This window comes from Periplaneta americana, chromosome 1 (genome assembly GCF_040183065.1).
Source record: "Periplaneta americana isolate PAMFEO1 chromosome 1, P.americana_PAMFEO1_priV1, whole genome shotgun sequence".
Taxonomy (NCBI): domain Eukaryota; kingdom Metazoa; phylum Arthropoda; class Insecta; order Blattodea; family Blattidae; genus Periplaneta; species Periplaneta americana.
In genome coordinates, this window is record NC_091117.1 from 173,607,376 (window position 1) to 173,629,029 (window position 21,654).

At 35.0% G+C, this 21,654-nt stretch overlaps 1 long non-coding RNA gene across 3 annotated transcripts in view; it reads right to left on the reverse strand.

The window, feature by feature from the left end:
• Positions 1-2,519: 2,519 nt before the first annotated feature.
• Positions 2,520-21,654, reverse strand: part of LOC138704266 (uncharacterized) — an 82,873-nt gene continuing 63,738 nt past the window's right edge. For 2 of the 3 annotated variants that reach the window (XR_011333293.1, XR_011333295.1), the window contains 2 exons: positions 6,769-6,943; positions 2,520-2,658 (listed from right to left, as the gene is read on the reverse strand). This is a non-coding gene — a long non-coding RNA (uncharacterized lncRNA). Of the gene's footprint in view, positions 2,659-6,768; positions 6,944-12,624; positions 12,782-21,654 lie in introns of those variants that run through there. The other variant, XR_011333291.1, reaches the window with a different exon arrangement.

Below are 21,654 nucleotides of genomic sequence, written 5' to 3' on the forward strand. Positions count from 1 at the left end.
AATACTGTACCCATCATTTTTAACCGAAACTCTGTTCATTTTTTCACCAACACGTTTTCCTACTTCACCTTCTACTGCACTTAGTTTATTTGCAATACTCTTCATAATATTTATTTGCTCAACTAGTTTTACTCCTGAATTTTCTAATTGAATAATGGCATCCGATAAATATATAAAAAAATTGATTTAATATCCATGACTTCTTTTTCGATAGTTCTATCATTTAGCAGTTCCTGGCGTATTTGAATCGCAGTCGCGTCATCGGGATCGAAAGACTGGACCACTTTCTTCACAGATTGGAGATGATGTGCGTGATAATTGAAAGCTTCTAACCATGACCCCCTTCTCGTAAGAACTGGACATGGGGAAGCGACAATTTAGGGAATTGTTTCCTGAATTTTTATACTCGATCTGGAGCTTTTACAAATAAAGTCTTTCAATTTTGTATTGTTAGTTGGTTTCACTTTCGGCTTTGTACTTGCACTTCACTACTCCGAACTGCAAACCTGCATGTTGACGTTCTTATGCGACAACTGTCCCGTTCACCTGCTGTTGACGTGCAGAGATCTGCGAGTATGTCATGGAGGGGAGGACTTGGTATAAAGGGTTGTAAACAAATGGCTGTATAGATGCCAATACTAGCTTTCACTGCTCCAAAGTCCGTTCCCTGATTATCACGTTTTATTCAATATGCATACTGAAAATATATAGGCCTAATTATTATTAATTGATTAACTAGTGGACTTATTCGTGTTAATTATGTAAGATTTGTCCAGCTTACAGCTGTTTCAGTGCTTCACGCACCATCCTCAGAGCCTACAAGATCACGGCGTCATCTCGAACTTCTCTGCCTGTTATGTGGGTGTGTTCGATTGTTGTAAGGTGTTGAAGAGTGGAGTCAAATAGTGTGTGTGTACTGAAATTGATCAGTGTGTTGAGAGTTTGATCGGGGTGTGTTTTAGTGTGTTTGTATGTTTCATATTGTTCTAGTGTGTTGAGTTTTTGGTTCTTGGGTTGTATGTGTAGTATTTCCATGTCTGTATTTATGTTATTGTATGTATGGTTAGCATTGGTTATGTGATCGGCATATGTAGATGTATTGTGTCCTCTGGTTATTGCTTTAATATGTTCTTTGTAGCGTGTTTGGAATGATCTGCCTGTCTGTCCTATGTAGAACTTATCGCAACTATTACATGTGAGTTTGTATACACCTGTGTGGTTGTATTTATTTGTTTGTGTTTTTTGTGTGTTGAGTTGTCTTTGTAGTGTGGTTTCTGTTCTGTATGTTATGTTGTATTTCTGCTTTCTGAATGAAGATGCGATCTTATGTGCGCTTTTGTTTTCATATGTTAGTATGAAGTATTTCTTGTGTTCTTGTGTTTGTGTTGTGTTTTGCGTGTTTTTGTGTTTGTTAAGTTTTTGTTTTGTCTTTCTTATGATGTTGTCTATTATGTTTGGATTGTATCCGTTTTCTTGTGCTATATTAATTTGTTCCAATGTGATTTATATATGAACGATTGAAGCGAAATAAAATTATTTGAATGCTGGGTTGGGGAAATTTCATGTTCCCTTGCTGGAAATGGAACGCAGTTACTCTGGGTTGTAGGTACAGGCAGTCATTGTTTATCACGTGATGTTTCTTGCAGTCACAAACTCAAATGACAACAAATGTCAGGTATTTATTGGCGCACTTGTTAACAGGAATAGCGCTCCGTGTTTTATCGACACTAATATTTCATTCAAAGAGTCGATCAAAGATCAATGAAACAGTACGACAGCCATTTTATGTTGTCACAATTAGAATCTATTAAATTAATTGCGGAAATGTAGTATGAGCTCTTTTTTGTTGTAGAACACTAGCGCTTACAATATAAGATGGTCAGAGAGACAAATATGATTAAAGTTAGTACCTGTTATGTTATTGCGAGGTTTACTAGCAAATGTTTCCAAATAAACAGAGCGCTGAATATATTATGAAATTAGATATTACTTACTTACAGCAGACGGTGACCAAAATGTCGAAGTGACCAAAACACCAGGTGACAAAATTACAGTGACTAAGTGGTATAATGACGAGACTTCCGGTGTCGAGAATTCCTCTTCCTATTCCCACTCTTTCAATCTCAACGCAACCGCGATTTCAGTTGACAGCAACTGGTTGTGTTGTGTCTTTTGGTGACTGCACTTGAAAGTTGCTGTTTGCATGTACAAAGCGGCGTGCTCACAATATAAAGATGATATGCATTCTATAACTCAAACTTTCTGCTGTGCAGCCAGACATGATCTTCAACGCAATTAAGCTCAATTTCGACTCATTTGCGGTTACTAAGAGTTACTCCAGTGGGAAATCCCCCTTAGAAACAACCATATAAACAAATACAGCAATAATTTTCATTGCAAAAAACTTTATTGTGAAATGAATATTTAATGGCAATTTAAGTACGATGAATTCATATTAACAATGGGCGTGGAAGTGAAATACAAAAGTTAAGAGACAGTGTAAAACAACTCTATAAAAATAGGCTTGGAAATGCTTTTATTATCAGAAAATTTACAGTGGAATTAACTGCATTAAATTGTAGTGTTGCTATATTTGACTCACTTGCTGACAGTGTAGTTTTTTCTGCTCTCTTTACCTTCGCTGTAAATTCTATTTTCCTAGAAACAAAGTAAATATATTCAGAATATGATGAATTAATTCCAGTAAGTAAGTAAGTAAGTAAGTAAGTAAGTAAGTAAGTAAGAACATAGAGAAAGAGAATAAATATCTGAGGCTATTTGGGTTCTATAGGTTGATACCGACCGAACAAGATTATATTATTTTCGGCTATATAATTTTAGTGTAGAAACATCAATCCATGAACACTGCATGTTCAGTGATGTTATTAGTAGGGACCGTATTTTGTCCCACCAGAGTGCCAAGTATTACTGCTGATGTAGCGGTTACGCCGTAACTCCATTGGTCTCATGACAGCTGACGTCACACGAGGCAGCTCAAGAGCTTGCCATGTGAGCGCTGCTCTTTGCCCGTACAGCAGTATCGTCCAGGGTCTGCAGTGTAAATGCTGGTTCACAATAAACCGGGAATGTTAACGACAGAGAGAACGAGAACGAAAATATTGTTAAAATAAATGTATTTAAGTGTGAGCATTCACAATAGTTAATTGTGAATGCTCACATTTAAGTACATATATTTTAACAATATTTCCGTTCTCGTTGTAGTTTCCGCTCCCGGTTTATTGTGAACCATCCTTAAACTAACCATCTTCACAGCCAGGGCTCCGCCACTTACAGGACATTTTTAACTCTTAAATTCGCAACGAATCCTATAGGATACAACAGGTTAATAGGTTAGATGCTTTAATTTTAATAGAACAATAGAAAAAAATTGGTAGGAAAATTAAAATTTCACAATACTATAATATTGTACAACATATGAAAATATGAACATTGCGATATTTGTTTTCTTTACGGTCGGACAAGGTTTAATAAACTAGTGTGAGAAATGAAGCGTTGCCAAGTTAAGGGTGAACTGAAAAGAGATTTTGAGCGATTGAGTACGTGAAAAGAAATCGTGTATAGTGTTCTAATTTCCCTGACTTCCGATTGAAAGCCATCTCCACATGCTGTCAATCCCATTCCTCAAACGCAATCACCTTTCTTGTTAAAAATGAACTTTCTTTCAGGCCATATTTGCATCGATGCTCGCGGCGGTTGATTTTTACAAAACTGTCTTCTTAAATGAAGGATTGATAGGACAGAGAAAAATTACCTCCGGTTCCGGGACTCGAACTCGAATTCGAATTTTCAGATCTACATGCTGACACTTTAACCACTAAGCCACACCAGATTCCAGTTCTGATGCCGGATCGAATCCCCTCTGTTTAAGTTCTACCTCTCAGTTTTCCCATTGGTGGCCTACCCTCATGTACTATTTCACAGAATATGTGACAGTGACACAATCTCCAACGCACTATGTACAGAGGTGCAGTCATTACGAGTGACTAAGTGGCCGGGATCCGACGGGATGAGCGCCGTCTTGAATCACTGATTACCTATGCATATCATATTATTATGATGTCCCTAATTACATATGATATTTCCGTGCAGGAATTCTGCGTTACCATATGATGAAGAATTGATAGAATAGAGAAAAATTCTCTCCGGCACCGGGAATCGAACCCGAGTTTTCAACTCTACGTCATGAGGCTTTATCCACTAAGCCACACCGGATTCCAGTTCCGATGCCGGATGGAATCCCCTCAGTTCAAATTCTAACTCTACCGCTCATCCCGTCGGATCTCGATCACTTAGTCACTCGTAATGAGTGCACCTCTGTACACACTGTGTTGGACATTGTGCCACTGTCACATATCTGTGACACAGCACATGAAGGTAGGCCACCAAAGGGAAAACTGAGAGGTAGAACTTTAAATGTTATGTTTTTTTATTTAACGACGCTCGCAACTGCAGAGGTTATATCAGCGTCGCCGGATGTGCCGGAATTTTGTCCCGCAGGAGTTCTTTTACATGCCAGTAAATCTACTGACACGAGCCTGTCACATTTAAGCACACTTAAATGCCATCGACCTGGCCCGGGATCGAACCCGCAACCTTGGGCATAGAAGGCCACCGCTATACCAACTTGCCAACCAGGTCGACAGGTAGAACTTAAACTGAGGGGATTCGATCCGGCATCTGAAATGGAATCCGGTGTGGCTTATTCGATAAAGAGTATTTATGTCATGAAAGATCAAGGTAGTGGATTAATTTCTTTCTAAATGACATTTACACACTGAATGTTACATTTCTTTTGGCAGTGTGTAAAATGAATAGCAGTGCATACATTGATTAGCTACTTAACTTTTTACGCACTAGTATTTTAAAGGCTCACTTTACGCAATGATAAAATGTAACTTTACACACTATTGCAGAAAAAAAACTCTTTTTAATGGGAGACGCTATCAATGAAAAACAAAACAAAAACAAACGTAACGTGCACAGTAATGCAAACAAATCACAATCATGGAAACGCCTTCAGATTATTACAAAACCACCACATTTCAGAAAGAACCGTGTAAATGGTGGAGCCTGGCGGTAAAGATAGGTAATATGAAGGTACTCACTCATACAGACCTACAGTCAATTGTTCAGTTTTGCTTACGGCTGACACCAGTTATTTGTGATCATACTTTGTAGATTCTCTTGTACTTCATACCTGAAGTTTATTAGGCTACATTGGTAACATTAACTAAATCTAATGAAAACAAAGAAATATTACGATTTTCATTGTCTATTTGTCCCCATCTTCGACTACTCATTTTCTTAGTAGGATCTGACTGAATAGCTTACCGGCGTATCATTTATCATCAATCGATCATAGAGGAATGGTCGCAATGCAGTAGCAAAGTTAAAAGATTAGAGAAAATTTAGAATGAATTACGAATGCTTATACAGGGACATCATTTTATTTTTACTAACATTTTTAATATTAACCTGGCTATACCTTTATATTAACGATTGAAACAGGAAACACCGTTTGCTACCCTTTCCACGACGGAGTTCGATGATACTGGCGTAAAATACAAATCACTTTACTAGGTATAGGAGGGAAGAAAAGTGGTTCATCCATTTATGTAAACTAGGAAATATCGCAATTTTGAGTTTGATAATTTTCATTAGGTTTTTGTTTAATCAAAATACAGTACTGTATTAACACTTAGTGTTTTACACACGAATTGAGCTATCCATTCGGAAGTATTAATTATGCAGTGTATATTGTACTGTTACAGCACATTAGCGTACAATATAGAGAATGAAGTTAAATTGAAAAATATTCATAATATGGATATTTGAACACATTTTTGAAAATGGTGGCCGTTCATTTCGATACAGGCTTCAGTTCTTTTGTGCATATTATCGCACTATAGACTATTGTACCTAATTCGAATTACCAGTTTCGTCTTTCGTACTAGTAACTCATGTTGAAATAATTCTGTACCTACTCTATAAAAGAGTACCTTACGCACTGTAAATTCAATCTTCACTTCTGCCCGATCCGAAAAGATAAAATCACTCAGAAATGCTATCTACTGTCCGTTCAAGTGGTTTTGTCGCAGGGTTGTAGAAAGGGGGGGGGAGGAAATCACGTGACAGTTAATTATTTAAGGAGGCCCTCTTATTTAAGTTATTTTAAACACTTGAATAATATGACATAGACGTCCGATTCCTAACAGAAATTAATGTTTTCGGAAAAGAGCTAAGATTGCCCAGCTACTACACTTTACAAAGGGGCGAACAGAAGCAGGTGGGGGAAACCGGGATGCGACATAGGGAAACAGACGACAGTACCCGTACGAAAATATGATTCAATATTGAAAGCTCTTTCGTCACTGGAAAACGCGAACATATTTCTGAAACGTACTATACTCAGTAACTCAGTACTGCTTACGCGCCCTCGGCTCTGTGTGGTGAACGGTTGGAAGTTTACTAGTTTGAGGGGTGGGAGTGAAGTACATTCCAAAACTCAGGTACAATAAAAATTGAAGTAAAAATAAAATGATGTCCCTGTATATAGTCTAATGCGGGGCTGCGCACCAAGAGCGAATTCTACTCTCTCACTGGGAGGGATATGTCTTCTCTTGAATCCCTTTCTTCCCCGCCGAATACCGCGCAGCGTTGATGTGGTAACAGATGAATATTAGAGTTTCGAATCGCTCCCGGTGCCCAGCCCTGGTCTAATGGAGCAAAGGGCAAAGTCATACTCACTACCATATCCACGGCAGAACGAACAGCAGACACAGAGGTAGTTGGTTTCACAAGTGCGGCTATCCAAAGTTTGACATATGGAAGGCGTGCAGGTGAAATCACAAATTGATCCCTGTCCAGACGCACCGGGAACCAGAAGAGCTGCACATGTGCACAATAGGAAGAGCGCAAAAATCTGCAACATTAGTGTCATGTTGTCGAGAGTAAATATTCTCCATTGATTTATTGTATTTGAGTTATCAAGTTTGTTTCTCCATCCTTATGAGTGAGTCACCTGTCTAAACTTCAACCGTCTACCACGAGAATATATAATCTACAGTACACTAATAATAAATCAGTAGCCGAAATTTTTCTGGTGATTTTCGATTTTCCAAAAATAATTGGTCCTAACATATATAATTAACCACCCTGAAACCGAAAATCGCTTTTTTGACATTTTTGTTTGTATGTCTGTCTGCATGTTTGTTACCTTTTCACGCGTTAATGGCTGAACAGATTTCTATGAAAATTGGAATATAAATTATGTTCGTTGTAACTTAGATTTTAGACTATATGGAATTCAAAATAATTTATTTAAAAGGGGGGTTATAAGGGGGCCTGAATTAAATAAATCGAAATATCTCGCTTATTATTGATTTTTGTGAAAAATGTTACATAACAAACGTTTCTTTAAAAATAACTTGCGATAAGTTTTATTCCCTGAAAAATGTTGATAGGACTGATATTAAATGAGATAAATGAGTTTTAAAATTACAATAACTGCCATCTAAGGCTGTGTAATGAATTAAAAACAAATGACTTCGTCTATAAGGGGCCTTGGACAGCAACAATCGAAAACTATGAAAGATAGCCTACAGAGAATGTTTCTATGTTTGTATGAAGTAATATTGGAAGCTAAATTAACCGATCCGATTTGTATAATTAATTATTATTTCACCATTGGAAAGTGTAGTTTCTCTAGATGGACATAATGCCATAATGTTATTACAGTAACTTCTGATATAATATAATATAATATAATATAATATAATATAATATAATATAATATAATATAATATAATATAATATAATATAAAGTTATTTGAAGGGTTCACAACCATAGTGGGCCAAGCGCCATTTACTGAATACGTAGAAAACAAGGGTTAAAAAGAAGCTATTACCATAATTCAATGGAAACCTATAACAAGTAAAATAAAATATACACATTAAATCTAAATGATGTCAATGTTCATTAAACTATGGTTGCATGTAATAAAAATTAGGAAACAGGTTAAGGGAATTGTCATTGCACCAAATGAGTGTCTCTGGACCAAAATGATCGCATTTTAATTATTTGGATGCAATTTAAATTAAGTAACATATTAAACGATTTACCCTTCTATCAAACACGAATGTTCCCTGGATCAAACGTCCTATTTTAATTATGTAATTACTTTATATTTATTTCTAACGGGTGGAGCGGAGCGCACGGGTACGGCTAGTGTAAGAATAAGACATTCCCATATATAATGTAATGTCTGTATTTAATAACACTACAATTGGGTATACACCCTGAGGCAGTGATATATATTATACAATAATACTATTACAGTAATACAATAATTACAGCAATAAAAAACAACCTATATTAGCTTTATACATAAAACTCATGAAGATTTCATTCACCATGCACATTATACTGTTATTATGTCAATTTATTCAAGTTTCAGATCACACATTTTATTATATCTGATGATGCCCAATAAGGCGAAAACGTTAATATATATTTAATACCTTCATAGCAAATAAACATTTGCAAAGAGAAATGTCTTATGATTGAAACTTATATATATATTTTGTACTATATTACTAGACCTATCTGAACATAAAAATGAACTGCAAATTCTAATTATAGCTTTTCAAACACTTGTTTATTATATTTAGGTTATGTTATAGCTTCTGCTACATAATATTAAGGATAGTCACGTATCAGAGATTGTTTAAGCTAAGATTTATTGAAAATCATCTGTCAAGTGAGATTGATAACTGGGATCCGGATAATTGAAGTGGAATGCAAGTGTTTTAATAAAAATGAAACTAAAACAACAAAGCCTTCTTGACTAGTAATCTGCACAGAGTTCAATGAAGATTCTATAGTTGGCACAACTGAAAACAAGAAAACAGCTAATCATAACACACTATTGCCATCTAGCTGAATACAGTGGTACAATAATACATTTGAAGACATTTCAGTATTTTCGTAAGTCAATATTTTATTGTATTAGCGTACTTCGTTACTTCTAATCTTTATATACTTTCTTCTAATCGTGTAATAGTCAATCAAATCCCACTCGAGTTTTGATTTTCTCTAGGTAAATCAAAACCTCTAGTGAGATTACTGTTGATAAAAATCTGTCTATTAACAACACTAACAGCAGTGTGCTCTAACCATATACGGTAAATTTCCCTATTTCCGTAATACTCCTAATCCCGTGATAAATTTTTAAAATTGGATGTCAGTCAAAGCTTTGCCGTTCGACCATAGCGCCAGACATCTTTCTCGAAAGAGTGCATCTTTACCCTACTTTTGAGATATCGGTGAACTTCCTAGCAAGATACCCAAATATGTCATATTCAGTGAAAAAAAACGTACCATGGAATTAGGTAACCTTACCCTAATTATCAAATACTTGGAGAGAGATTATTGACCGATAACTCTGAGGTATCATTCCATGGGACCTTCTCACTCAACTCAAACATAAAATTTACTGTACCATTGCTTACAGCAGATATGTCAAATTAAAAATCCTAACTTGGCCAAATAACGTGAGTGTAAGATCATGTGGGCGCAAGAAACAGAAATATTCATGTTATATAATCTGTAATATATTAGCAATATTTTTATAGAAAAATACAGACTGTATACGATATAAACTGCGAAAATTATATAGACAGTATATATCGGTCTACTGAACAAAAATGTCTAATGAAATTAAATTTTTCTTACAATTTTTTAATTAGTAAAATACCATATTTTTAAGATAGGTAGTAGTATAATATTTCTGAACATTTCGACTGAAAACGAATGCCATTGGCAACGACCTTACTGCAACTACAACACATACCAAAACACAACAGAGACACAATTGAATATGTATCCTGGTTTGGGAAGAAGGGTATCATCGCAATTAACTAGAGCAATGAAATTCAAGTACACAATGACTGGTTCATCGTACGTAACGGACAAAGCAAATAATGAGTGTTCATTCTCATTTTCAAAAAAGTTGGGCTCACAAAACGTATTTTATTATGGAAACAATTTGGTAGTTACAGAAAAACAGGGGGCGAAAGGGGTAATATGTGGTTTCGAGAACATATATCCTGTTGTCGGTTATATACCACTAAAACCAAAGAAATGTCATTTACATATTCCCACCAGATCCTATGCACTCACGTCCTCATCGTGGCTCCTGGATAATGCTAAGAATGCAAGGGCGAAAAAGCTAAAAAATGGGACATGTCAGCTATGGGAGACATTTCCGACAGAAAAACATTACCCCCATCCAGGATTTCTGGAGGGTAGGCGTAGGGAATTTCAATCCTGGCTACAATCAATGTGGGTGGGACTCTGTAAGCCGTTGTGAAGGCTTCTAGGGGAAGGAAACCCAAAAAGAAAACCCTGGTTCTCCGGGAGGGGGGTTCATGAATGAGGTTAGCAGCCTGCCTGAGGTAAAAAAGAAATTTGCTCACAGAAATATGAGGACCGGAACTGGACAGATCAGAAGTAAGAACGACCACGAGGGAGAGGACTTCCCGGTCGACCATCCAAGAGATGGACAATAGCTGGTCCAATACTCCCCAGTGAGGTCTGATAAACAGGGGAAACCTAATTAAATGAAGAAGAACAAAAAGAAGAAGGTAAACTTTTACTTTTTTTTCAGTTATTTATATTCTACCACCAGTATTTTTTGGCAGTTCATATCGTTTACTTCATGTATACTATTTGCTAGTATGAAAAAAAAAACAGCACAGATGAATGTTTTCTTTCCGATATCTGACATATCTTTTCTATCACCAACCTCCGTACATTCTCAAAAGCGCTAGCTGTACGCTAGCTTGACGTTTAAATTACGAACACTCTAAGGCCCGTAACACACTTGAAGAGTTTTCGCTAGCGAGAAATGTGTTACGAGAAAATTCAAAGATTGGTAACATGGATTCAAATGGACGTCCACACACTGGAAGATATTCTCGTTCGAGGCAAAAGCCTCGCGCGAGTTTCTCGCTGAAATTGGTAGCTCAGCAAATTTTCTTGACACATTTATCAAAGATGTTTGAGGACGATTGAATGTAGAAAAAGATATCACAGGTGGCGATGAATTGTATTGTTTTTATTTGAAAATGAGGAAAGTGGCTGGTATTTGCAGTCAGAAATTTATCGAACTTGTACAATGTCACCCGTACGCCTATTTATATAATACACGGGATGAAAAGTATAAAAACACGAAACTTAAAGAAGATCTGGAGACAAATATCAGAATCTGAAAATAAATAGGGCTATATTTTATTTTGATGAGATTTAATAGTAATTTCTCTCGCGTGGAAGGCATTCTGGAGTCTCAAGTTCATCGTACTGGAGGGAACACTCAGCAAGAAACTAAGAGTAGAAATATTGGAGACCTGCGTAACTCCTGCACTGTTATATGGGTGTCAGACATGGTCTCTTACTGCCAAATTTCGTAACAGTCTCCAAATATGCCAAAGAAAGATACTGAGAAGGATACTAGGCTTATCACTGAGGGACAGAGTTCCAAACGAAGTGCTACAAAAGATGTCAGCAATTAAAGATCCAGCACTGCAAGCCACCAACACCAAATGGAAGTGGGGAGGCCATGTTGCACGACTTAGAGACGGAAGATGGACGCAGAATGTCACACTATGGGATCCCCGCATAGGCAAGAGATCACGCGGAAGACCAAAAAAGAAGATGGGCCGACCTCTTCAGTGAACGAGTAGGAAGCTATTGGTCAAGCAGAGCAAGACATAGGGAAGACTGGAAAAACCTAAGAAGACAAGTGAACAGCGACTAAAACCAGTGCGACACAAACAAGCGAACAATACCAAACATTGCAGAATGTGAACCAAGTGAACAATTCCACTCTTACGCGGAGTAGCTCACCGCGTGAGACAAATAGAGCTCTCCCTCTATAGGAGGAGGCCTTTGCCCTTAACGGGACATTTTTAGGCTAATTATTTCATTTCATTTCAATTAAACATTTGAAATAATGTATCTATATGTCTTAACAGTTTACATAATTTCAATGTGATTTTCAGATATTTATGGCTTTAATTTTAGGACTACTTTTTCTTTTCATTAACAAAATATGTTCATGTAACTCCATTTCCTCATCATCTGAATACTCAGATTCAAAATAGCGTTCGTATATAATTTGTAAAGTATGACAATATACTTACAGGTTATATATTTAAGTACGACAATATACGTAAATACATAACCTATAATATTTCCCCCAACGAGTCATTGCTATAATCAGAAAAATGCTTTCTGCATGAAGGCAGCGCATAGATGATCATAGCGAGGTGTGATCTGTGATAGCGAGAACTCGCCAAGTGTGTGGAGGAAGGCTCTTCGCCTCTTTCTCGCACCACATTTCTCGCTAGCGAAAACTCCTTAAGTGTGTTACGGGCCTTAAAGCGGATCGGATTCCACTTATTTCCATATAGTAAGCTGGGGCAACACAAATAGGCCTATAAGTCAGAAGCGTGGCTTACAATTTCAAAATATTTTTTCTATAAATTTCTCATAATGAGAAACTTTAAAGGTAGAGAAGACAATGTTACTGAAGTAATACTCACCAGCATGGAATTCATTGTCAAGCGTTTATCTACCAAACTTCAGTTACTGTATTCTCGCTGTGGCTGTGTATCGTCTTTTTATAGAGAAGAAGGGTAACACACAAATAAGATAAAGAAAGTTTCCGCACAAATAATTGAACCGTGTAGACAGAGGAGGGAATTCTATTGGAGGTCAGGTAATGCGCACTATCGTGGAGAAAACTGGATTTTCCACATCACTATCCTGCAACTACGTATGTTACGTCAAAGTCAAGAACTTTGTTACTAAGCACCACGGCACTGCAATAGCAGTGACGGAAGTTCAACACGTTATCTATACTAATAATAAATCTGTAGCCGAAATTTCTCCGGTAATTTTCGATTTTCCAAAAATAATTGGTCCTAACATATATAATTAATCACCCTGAAACCGAAAATCGCTTTTTTGAAATTTTTGTCTGTCTGTCTGTCTGTATGTTTGTTACCTTTTCACGCGATAATGGCTGAACCGATTTCCATGAAAATTGGAATATAAATTAAGTTCGTTGTAACTTAGATTTTAGGCTATATGGCATTCAAAATACATTATTTAAAAGGGGGGTTATAAGGGGACCTGAATTAAATAAATCGAAATATCTCGCTTATTATTGATTTTTGTGAAAAATGTTACATAACAAACGTTTCTTTAAAAATAATTTCCGATAAGTTTTATTCCTTGAAACATTTTGATAGGACTGATATTTAATGAGATAAATTAGTTTTAAAATTAGAATAACTGTCATCTAAGGCCGTGTAATGAATTAAAAAACAAATGACGTCGTCTATAAGGAGCCTTGGACAGCAACAATCGAAAGCTATGAAAGATAGCCTACAGAGAATGTTTCTGCGTTTGTATGAAGTAAGAGTAATATCGGAAGCTAAATTAACCGATTTGCATAATTATTAATTCACCATTGGAAAGTGTAGTTTCTCTAGATGGACATAATGCTATAATGTTATTACAGTAACTTCTGAGTGAATCGAGGACAGGTAAGATTAAAATAGCTTCTTATGCACAGAAAACTTGATAGGCTATTCTGTACATTCGTTTCCTATATTTCCTAAAATAATTTTTATGACCAAATGAGTGGTCTCTGGATCAAAATGATCGCATTTTAATTATGCAAATACAATTTAAATTAAGTAACATAATAAACGATTTACCCTTATATGAAACACGAATGTTCCCTGGATCAAATGTCCTATTTTAATTATGTAATTACTTTACATTTATTTGTTTCGGGTGCAGCGGAGCGCACGGGAACGGCTAGTTAATAATATAATTTGTATTTAACAAACATTGATCATATTGTAACCGAGGATGATAATTTGTATACGCTATTATGGTCTGGAGGAAACCTACTTATCACTCCTCTAGTGCAGTGGTATACCATAAGGGTGTTTATGTCGCTAATAGGGAAAAAGGATCTTAAGGTACACCTTTACATACAACAAATTTTGTTTTGTATAATTTTGCTCTGTAAAATTTTTATACAATTGAGAATGGTACCACAAAGAGAATGAAGTGAACAGATCCCTTGAAATTATGTCTAAATTGTTTTTAAAAATTATTTTGTTTATAATTTTGACATGCAACTTGAAACAGGATAGCTCATGCAGTTTTTAAGATAGAGTCACAATTTTTTCACTGTTTTATAGCTAAAAGTATTCTTTAGTGCCTGACATAGAGCTATTTTTTATTTCTATTTATATTAATTAAATATTACCATATATGTAAATTACAATGATATTTTACGTTGGATAAACCATGTAAAATCAATAAATAATTATTAATTATATTAATGTCATTGTCAGGCACTGGGGGACATTTCAAGCTCAAAAATGACACCAATATCTTCTTTGTATCACCATATTTGACTTAGATATCATGTTTGAAAGAATTAAATATTCTAAATATACTATTTACAGGAAGTGAACCACAAACTTTCAGGCCTAGAAGACTCCATCGTCATATGTCACCCCTTAAGTAGCTTCATGTCGGTCCAGTTTCAGCTTCTTTCTGCCTCTCAAATACGTCCGCCTTGTTTTAACTGCAGTTGTTGAATGTTTTTTTTTTTGGCATTTTTGTCCCATTTTCATTGATGCAACAAATCCTGCGATGGTGTTTGTCCCAGGGTTCATGCCCATCCTCCTTAGAATTGTAATTTCTACTTTTGGACTCTTATTAAAATGACGTACAACATCATTGACACACAAATTTACAGTTTTATGACTAACAGTAAAAGATTATAAATTACATCATTATGTAAAAAAGTTTTTTCAATCTAATGATCATGCCCAGATATCTATGCATCTATTTCGGGACTAGAAAGAAGTTTATTTTACAAGCAATGCTGGACGAGGGGATTGACTGCTACGAAGATCACTCCAAAAGTAATGGACTCCAAAAGTAGCCTAAGTGACCGTGGCTGATGACGCAGCATTTTGGAAAATGGGACTTATCTGAAAAACCATAAGGCGTAAATCGAAAATTCCTATATCAAATTAAAGGGGAGAAAATTCTCTATTAAAATAGTTATATTTTGAAATTATAATTTTTCATCATTTTTTGCGTTTTGTGGGTGTACATATATCTTAATGCGTAACAGGTAGTGCTCAATTTAGGAGTAATATATGCAGCATTTATTTTCCTGTTTAAGTGAATATTAAATTCCAAACCCAGAAATTTCTTTATAATACAAATATATATATATATACAAGTTCAATCATAAGACATATCTCTTTGCAAATGTTTATTTGCTATGAAAGTATTAAATATATATTAACGTTTTCGCCTTATTTGGCATCATCAGATATAATAAAATGCGTGATCTGAAACTTGAATAAATTGACAGACTACCGGTATAATGTACATGGTTAATGAAACCGTCGTGAGTTTTATGTATGAAGCTAATATAGGTTGTTATAATTAATTTCATTACAATACAAGTTTGAGAGAAAACGAAAGTAGTTGTATTAAGCAATTGAATTATGCAAATATCGGCGGTGTTAAAAACATCAATTAAAATTTGATTGTGAATGAAGATGAAGATATATCATAGATTTAAAATTTACGAAGGATAAAATGTATTAAAATACTATATAATTAGTGTAACACTATGTTACAAGTTGATATGTCTTGTGTTTTATATTGACAATTAATCATTATCAAGAACATATGCTTTTGGCTTCTGCTGTGATGTACTGAAATAAAAGGGAAGGGAAAGATATGAATCAGTTATGAATCGTAATTAGCTTATGTTGTACTCTTGTGAATGTAATAAATTGTTTAAGATTACTTACGTATGTGATTGAACTTATATGTATATGTATTATATTACTAGACATATCTGAACATAAAAATGAGCCAGAAATTTCTTGCTTATATATTCATTGAGATGAACTGCACTTAATCTAACACTGAAGGAAAACGCAGTAGCCCACTACTAATTATTATTATTAGTAATGCTGCTTGAATACTTCTCATTATAATGGAGAACAACAACTAAGATCATATAAACAGATTTCAGTTGAATGGTGTGTTTTATGAATGACATTATAGGAATACATAAGTGATTAGAATTGTAATTTTATTGTAATTTTAATAATCCATATTATTTAATTTTATTTTCGTTTTCACCATCATAGTCGCAATAGTAATCAACACCTTTCTTTTCGCCTTCTTTTACTCTTTTTCCTCGTTTATCTTCATATTGTCACAAGAATTTATACTTAATCATAATCATGTAATTGTTATATAAAACGTGTGAGTAGGCCTAACTATATGGTTATGAGATGAGTTTTGACACAGCAGCGAATATTCTAAATTATAATAGAGAAATGGAAAATATTAACCGAGTAATCAGGCACTAGTATCGAGAAACACACAAGATTAATAAACTGACTATAATATCTCGGAAAGTCAATGATTTCGTGTTAGAACCAAGATTTTAACGCATGAAAGTGTGATAGAGCCAGCGAAATTACTTTTAAGGACGGCTAAACATATTGTATTAGAATGTTACAATGTTAAACTCAATGATTATGGGTTTAAAGCAAATACACTAATATATTAATAAAACCAGTGCAATCAAATTTAATATACAGGGCCAGAAATAAAATTCGGGTCATCTGAATTTTATATATATTATTTTAATGTACCGAAGTACATATGATATTTCCATGCAGATATTCTGCGTCATCATACGATGAAAGAGTAATGGAACGGAGAAAAGTTCTCTCCGGGGCCGGGATTTGAACCCGGGTTTTTCAGCTCTACGTGATGATGATTTATCCACTAAGCCACACCGGATTCCATCCCGGCGTCTGCATCAGCACGCAGAGCTGAAAACCCGGGTTCCAATCCCTGCGCCGGAGAGAATTTTTTTCCGTTCCATTACTCTTCCATCATCTGAATTTTCTGTGTCTGTACATAATATAGCATCTTCCATATATGACGCTTCCCTCATACTAGGCATCATTTCCTCTTATACGTCTCACAAGATTACTGCGAAATCAGTCTCTAAAATGTATTTAGTGGACAAAATATTTATAAACAAATTAAAAATAAATACAAGTACATTTTCTCTATACCACAAAAGATGTTCAAAGTGATATCCTCTTGCTTCTATACATGTTTGACATTTCCGAAGATTCTTTTCAAATACCTACTCGATTAACCTCTTCTTGCGAAATGTTCTAATTGACTCGCTGGATATTTTCTTAACCATTTTGTACAGCTTAAAACTACAAAAACTTGCTACAATAAGGTTTACACCATTCTCAAACAATTATAAAAACTCACCATCTCGCACGAGTGAGCAATTAATTCTTGTTCTCAAGCAACTCCAAGAAACATAATAGATTACACCACACTACGTACAAGTGATTAATCTATTCACTGTTTGCAAACAATTATTAGAGAAAGATATAATACCTTATACTACATTACAAACGAATGAGTATGCCCTTCAGTAGCTCAGAACAGACAGGTGAACAGCTTATGCAACGCCCGACAAACACTTTGGGTCGATTTCTAAAACGAGGTCTAGACCACGATCATGGCTTTAAACCGCGTTTGGATTTATAAAACGAGGTCTTTTTCATTTTTCTGAGCCATGGCTTGAAACCATGGTCTGAAGCAGAGACCACGACTGGGGCAGGTTTAAAACCATGGCTTCATGTATACAAGATGGAGATAGTAGATGAGCTGGATGATTATCAAAGGAAAATTTGTGTCTACGTGTATTAAATCTCCGGATTAGGGTGATGAGAGAGAGGAATAATCCTTTGTAACTATGCAACGACGATAATTTCAGGCGAATATTTCGATTTTCGAAGAAATCAATGTCAAATATAGGAAGAATGCTAAATAATAATCTGCAACGAAATGCTAGAGGCGACAGGTTGACAATTTTTTACATCTTCTTGTTGCTTTCAGGGAAGTAAGATATAATATTTTATAGCCTATTATACAGTGCGAGCGAGAAGTTTCTCCGCAGTGCTTCTGTAGCCACGGTGCAGCCGAGAATCCACTAGGCAGAGAATTTAAGTGGCAGCACTGGCCGCTAAGCATATGATTGACTGGGGATGTGAGGTTGTCAGACCAGAATTAATGAGGAAGTGTCAACGTTCTACAAGATTACGTACCAGCTGTCTACAGTTTTACTATAACTAATGGAGCTGCGGAGGGACTTTTGGATCGCACTGTACCTTTATGCCTAGAGGCCGATATATCTTAATTCTTACACTTTACAGTAGTTTTGGACATTTCATTTAATACTCGAGAATGTTGTGGGCCTACAAGAATATGAAGCAAACGTGATTTTGTCTTCTTATTTTAAGTTTTATGCTACTGGGGCTTTCCACGTAGTACTAGCCTATTATATGTGAAAACAGAGCCTTACTACATTTTAGTTTCAATTGAAATTTTAATCCAATTAATATTTAGGCCTACGTTATTAATTCCTTAGAACCGGGTTTTCAGGTTGTTAATGTTGGTAGTAGTTGTGAACAAACAATAAACTACAATATAAACGCTCGACTTGTGCTAATTGTTTCGGTAATATTTCTGGTACCTAAAATTCCGTTCCCTATTACATACTAAGTAATGCTAGTATTTGAAACGCACGTATATTCCATAAATATAACAATACCTTAGCTGAGAACAAAAGAACGTTACTTACTGCAATTTAATAAAAATATTAATCCCCATGTTAATTTATTTCTAATATCGAATGAGTATAGGAATAAAAATCGATTCTTAGTTGCGTTGCCATATATAAAACCCACGAACCTCGGTTTCTTCTCAAGCCGCGTCTCGACTTCGTTTTAGAAATCGCATAAGGATTCAGACCTCGATCGCGGTTTAAAAGCCGAGGTTTGGAACCACGAATTCGTCCGTGCTTTAGAAATCGACCCTTTAACTTCGGTGCGTACGACAGATGCTCTCTGGGAGGCAGAGTTCTCCTACGTCATATACATATATATGGTGTCATTAAAGAAACATCATACTCCAATAAATAATGTAATACCACAGTCTAGTGTATACAGTCGCGAAGCTCAATACGTAGTAAATATGCAAACATTATGTAGTTGCTCACCACTAGGATCGCTAATATCGCCTCATTACAGGCAATGCAAAATAGAACCGTCACAGTCCATTGTTTCTAGCACGTTCAAAACTAAAGCTTCATGACTGTATATAGTAGACTGTGGTAATACCCTAATAAATACCAAAATTTTGTTTCAGATTTTGGTTCATAAACTTAGGCCTACATTAATAAGAAAAAATTTAATATTACGATAAATGATTTCCATTGTATTATTTACGACACTCTTTCACAAGTATAGTGATATATGAAACCATGCCCATATTGTACAAAGATATATTTATATTTATCTTGGTATTACACTAAATCATTTCAGGAGTAATTTTAATGAACTTGCTCATTCTCTTTTAGCAGGGTCGGATAAGGGTGGATGCTGAGGGGAATCTCGCGCTTCAGGAGGCCCCTTTGTCACCTTCCTACTTTGAAACTTTACTATCCCCAGTATGTATTTTTAAAAAATAGTAAATCTATACTAATAATAAATCTGTAGCCGAAATTTTTCTGGTAATTTTCGATTTTCCAAAAATAATTGGTCCTAACATATATAATTAACCACCCTGAAACCGAAAATCGCTTTTTTGAAATTTTTGTTTGTATGTATGTCTGTCTGTCTGTCTGTATGTTTGTTACCTTTTCACGCGATAATGGCTGAACCGATTTCGATGAAAATTGGAATATTAATTACGTTCGTTGTAACTTAGATTATAGGCTATATGGCATTCAAAATACGTTATTTAAAAGGGGGGTTATAAGGGGGCCTGAATTAAATAAATCGAAATATCTCGCTTTTTATTGATTTTTCTGAAATATGTTACATAACAAAAGTTTCTTTAAAAGTAATTTGCGATAAGTTTCATTCCTTAAAAATGTTGATAGGACTGATATTTAATGAGATAAATGAGTTTTAAAATTAAAATAACTGCCATCTAAGGCGGTGTATTGAAATAAAAAACAAATGACTTCGTCTATAAGGGGCCTTGGACACAACAATCGAAAGCTATGAAAGATAGCCTACAGAGAATGTTTCTGTGTTTGTATGAAGTAATATCAGAAGCTAATTTAACCGATTTGTGTAATTAATTATTATTTCATCATTGGAAAGTGTAGTTTCTCTGGATGGACATAATGCTATAATGTTATTACAGTAACTTGTGAGTGAATTGAAGACAGGTAAGATTAAAATAGCTTCTTATGCACAGAACACTTGATAGGTTATTCTGTATATTCATTTCCTGTATTTCTGAAAATAATGTTTATGAACATATTCATTTTTATCTCAGAGAATTAACGAACAACGAGAGTGTATTGATTTAGTATGCAGTAATAGTACGTTTGCTTAGCAATCCATTATTTTATAATTCAAATTTTAACTATGCTCAATTGAATCGTGTCAAAATACATAAAATACATATGCAATAAATGCAATGCAAAAAAATTGGGTAATGAGCCAAGCAGATTATGTTGCGCTGTTGTAAAAGTTGTTCCTCCTGAGATTCAAGAGCTCCCACAACAAATTAAAAACTTTCTAATTCGAGTACATCCGTTATCAACACACTTTTTCATAATATAATATAATATAAACATAATAATAAATCTGTAGCCAAAATGTTTCTGTTAATATTCGCTTTTCCAAAAATAATTGGTAATAACAATTAAGAAACATGTTAAAGGAATTGTCATTGCACCAAATGAGTGGTCTCTGGATCAAAATGATCGCATTTTAATATTTTAAATACAATTCAAATTAAGTAACATATTAAACGAGTTATCCTTCTATCAAACACGAATGTTGCCTGGATCAAATGTCCTATTTTAATTATGTAATTACTTTATATTTATTTCTAACGGGTGCAGCGGAGCGCACGGGTACGGCTAGTTACTAATAAACGGATAGAATAGTTGGAAGAACTAATCGTTTAAATAATTATTTCCGTAAAACATGTCGACAATTGAAGTTCAACATTAAATAGTTTACAACAAAATATAATAGCGTGATTTTTAAATTTCCAATACAATTTCTAATACGACTTGAAAAGTCCATTTCTTTCATGCCAGTTTTCTTTGTCTACCTTTACGAACATTTAATTTATAATTCCTGGAAAAGTGCCTATCTTGCAATTGACAATTTTCCCCTTGGAAGTTAATATAACCAACTATCGTGTTAACTCTTCTGAAGCTATATATTTTCGTTTCGCAAAAGAAGGTACCCGGTACTACAATGATGACAGGTAGGCTATGCATAAAAGGATATCTTGTAATATTATTTTACAAATTTTAGAAATATTCGCGTTACATTTTGAGTAGGGCTACATAATTTCCCTAATGAAGTTTAACCCTTAAATTGGCAAAACTTCATTTCTCACACTGGTTTATTAAACTATGTCGGACTGTAAAGAAAACA